This window comes from Octodon degus, unplaced genomic scaffold (genome assembly GCF_000260255.1).
Source record: "Octodon degus isolate 3935 unplaced genomic scaffold, OctDeg1.0 scaffold00178, whole genome shotgun sequence".
In the NCBI taxonomy this organism is placed as follows: domain Eukaryota; kingdom Metazoa; phylum Chordata; class Mammalia; order Rodentia; family Octodontidae; genus Octodon; species Octodon degus.
The window spans coordinates 1,825,995-1,829,707 of NW_004524754.1; the positions used below are offsets into that span (position 1 = coordinate 1,825,995).

Below are 3,713 nucleotides of genomic sequence, written 5' to 3' on the forward strand. Positions count from 1 at the left end.
AGATCTTCACGCAAAATGATACCGAGAACTTCTTAGTGATGGAGCTCTAGATTTTATAGTGCACACACTTGACAAAATAGTCTATACATGTGAAAGTTTTATGCAATTAATTTTATTTTTGTATCTATCAAAATATCTGTTAATTAAATGCGTGCTTGAACATTTCAAAGGAATTGTCCCAATGCCTTCAGAGTAATTTGAAATGCATCAAAAATAAGAAAAAATGATAGATGAACAGAGGAATAAATGGAGAGACAAATAATCTGTTATGATAAAATTTATAGAATCTAGTCTACATATATATGACTGTTCATTATAGCATACTTTAAACTTTCTCTTATGACTGAAATTCCTGTAACTTAATGTTGGCTTAAAGGGAGAAAGTATTTCTGAGTGGGGGAGAGTAGCCATGGCTGCAAGAATGAGATGGGGCCCCACTGAAGGGGCCAGGAGGTGCAGAAAGTGAAGCCCAGCTCCCTGCCAGTCAGCCTTGAGCCAATGCCGGCTTGGAATTGGTAGGTGGGAGCATGAAGAGCTGAAGAAAGCTTGCAGTGTTCTCTCCATGGTTCAAAGACAAAAATCAGGGTTTAATATTACTGAGGCAGAAAGACCACAGAAAAGCAGGAGAAACACAAAATTAGAATAATGTTTACCATGAAATAAAACTAGTTTTCAATGATCCCAATGCAAAATATTATTAAACTGCTCTCTCCTTAGCCAGTCTACATGAAAGAATAAAAAAAAGTCCCCACTGGAAAAAGTATATAATGTTTTAAATTAATTGTACAATATTCATATATAATCTCGATCATTCAGCTACAGATTATCAGGAAATATTCTCAAATACTTGAGACCCAAGAGAAAAAAATCTGAGAAGATAAAGCAAACCCAAGGATTTTCATTAGGCATATATATATGATATATATATCTCAAGATAAAATATTTTATGAGGCAATAGGAGTGTATTTAAAAGACTAAAATGTGTGTTAGCTTTTCATCATTATAACAAAATATTTGAGATGCTAATCTCATTAAAAGAAAAGGAGTATTTTGTCTTGCAGTTTTGGAAGTTTCAACCCATGATTAATTGCTTCCACAGTTGGTGGCCTGTGGAGAGGTAACACATCATGGTGGAAGTGTGTAGTAGAGCAAACTGCTCACCTCCCAAGTCACAAGCCAGGAACCAGTGATAGAGGAAGGGGCTGGGGTCGCACAGTCCCCTTCAAGGGCACACCCATGATAACCTGAGGACCGCCCAGTGAGCTTATCTGCTCAAGATCCACCACTTGCAACCAAACCTTTTTTGTCTATTTGGTCTGCCTATTTGTGACAGTGGTTTATTAAGGTCCCCAACTACAACTGTACTTGTGCTTATTTGATTTTTCATGCCCATTAATATTTGTTTTATGTAGTTGGGTGCACTGGTATTTGGTGAATATATATTTATAATTGTTATCTCTTCCTCTTGGATATTTCCTTTACAAGCATGTAGTGGCTTTCTTTATCTCTCTTAACCAGTCTTGGCTTGAAATCCACTTTATCTGCAAATAGAATAGGTAGCCCTGCTTTTTCCTGAGTTCTTTTCACTTAGAGTATTGTTTTCTATCCTTTGACTTTCAGTGTATGAATTTTTTTAGTTAAATGTGTTTCTTGTATGCAGCATATTGTTGAGATCTTGCTTCTTGATCCATTCTGACAGTTTGTTTCTTTTGATTGATGAATTTATACCATTAGCATTGAATTGATGGTAATAACTAATATGTATTGACTTACCCTCATCAGGTTCTTTTCTTATTGTTGACTCCCTTTTTCCCGCCTCTGCTTGTTTGCCTTGCCTGGTGGATTCACTTTGCTGCAGTTCATGGAGTTGCACTCCTAACAATGTCTTTCTAGAATGTCCTTAGAAACATTTTGGAGTGCTGGTTTGGTATTCATTAATTTCCTCAGGCTCCAGTCAATCTTATGTTATTCTTTCTTGCACTGTCTAGCAGCTGCTGGATTCAGTTCTCATAATCTCTTGCTATTTTCAAGAAACCTTTATTTTCCTAATTGCTAGCCACCATCCTGTCTTCTGTGTCTGAGATTCTGTCCTCACATCAGCTCATTTTGCTGTACATACTTTCAATGGGATTTTTTTCACTAAAATTTTGACAATTTTATGTAGGAACTGCCAAATTTTAGTGTTTAATAATGAGCACAACTGATCAGTTTCCAAGACTGGATGATACCATGTTTGAGAAACAGTGGGAAATCACTATAAACTAACTCTATAGGATATGGTAAGAATGCATGCTTTACAATATAAAACCTTTCTACACATAGTGGTTGGTTGCAAAAAGTCATTTGGTCTTCTCTTGGCTTGGAAAAATGGTGTTGCAGATTTCAGTGCAATTTATCTGCAACCTTCAACTTTTCTGTGTGGCAGGTATCTTGCTTTCACCTTCCTGTTCCTCCGCCCCACCTGCATCATGAGGTCTGCAGTGTTTTTCTCCAGATCATCAATGCAACTGCTCATATCATCGATTCTTCCAATGATCTGGTCAGACATCGTCTGAAATTTATCTTGCATCTGCTGCACTACAAGGTGAGGCCCTACATGGCCTTGCAGTCTGTCTCAGCCATCTTCCTGGTTCCCAGCTTGGCACTGAAATCTCTGACAGTCACCAACACTTCTGTTTGTGCTTTCCAAGGCCCCCACCTGCTGCATCTAATTCAATGGGATTTTTAAAAATTACCTTGATATTATTGCATCTATTTTATAGATTCCATTTCTTTCCTATATTGGGCATTCATGATTTCCTAATTTTCTTAAGTTCCCATGACTTTCATTACAGTCATCATCCGGTATCTGAAAAATTATTTCTGATTTGATTTTTTTCTAGAGCATCATTCACATGCTTTGTTTTCAGCACTTCAGAGCCCAGGTTGGTGGCTTTCAGACAGTTCCACCTCATTGCCTCTTGGGCTTGTGTTTATTGAGCTGGAAATCTGAAGTTGCATCTTTTTAAGTGGCTTCTGATTTTGTGTATTTTAAGCTTGATTTCTGGGTCAGTATTTGCAAATTGCCTATGGTGAATAGATTTATTGCTAGTATTTAGAACCTTTAGCAAATGACTGTTTCTCAGATATGTCTTGCAGGTGCAGCTGGCATTTAGGTTGTTGTAGGATCTTTCTTCTTCAATTTATTGGGGTGAGAAGTTGCTGTCTACTCAACCCAGTCCCTGTTTCTTTGGCAGTGGCCTATAGTATTATTTATGAGCCTTAGGCAATCTTAGGCTTAGTATATCAAGAAGAACAACTGGTTAGAACAATTTTGTCACCCTAGCTAAAGTGATTCAATTAGCAATAATAATAGCATCAAATAGCCTAGCAAATGCCAAACTGAGGTAACTATTAATTTTCCACCTTAACTGTATGCACTAGATTTGTGGTAATGTAACAAAATCTGAAGCAAACCAGAAAATTATATGCAGTAAATAAATCCTCCATATGCTAATTTTACCCTTGGGGAGAACATTTAAAGGGTCTAGGGGGACAATAGGGAAACAGAAGGAAAGGAAAAGACAGGAAAGCTATAAATAATGTTCACATTCACTTAAAAGCAAGAATAATGAGGAAACAACAACAATGACAAAGCCAAGAACAAACAAAAAAGAGAAAAAAGTGAGGAAAATTGTCCACTTCAAGGTGTATGTCTGTTGCCAATGATAGTG

At 37.0% G+C, this 3,713-nt stretch overlaps 1 pseudogene; it reads right to left on the reverse strand.

The window, feature by feature from the left end:
• Positions 1-2,324: 2,324 nt before the first annotated feature.
• LOC101579395 lies at positions 2,325-2,622 on the reverse strand (annotated as a pseudogene).
• Between the last annotated feature and the right edge of the window lie 1,091 nt (positions 2,623-3,713).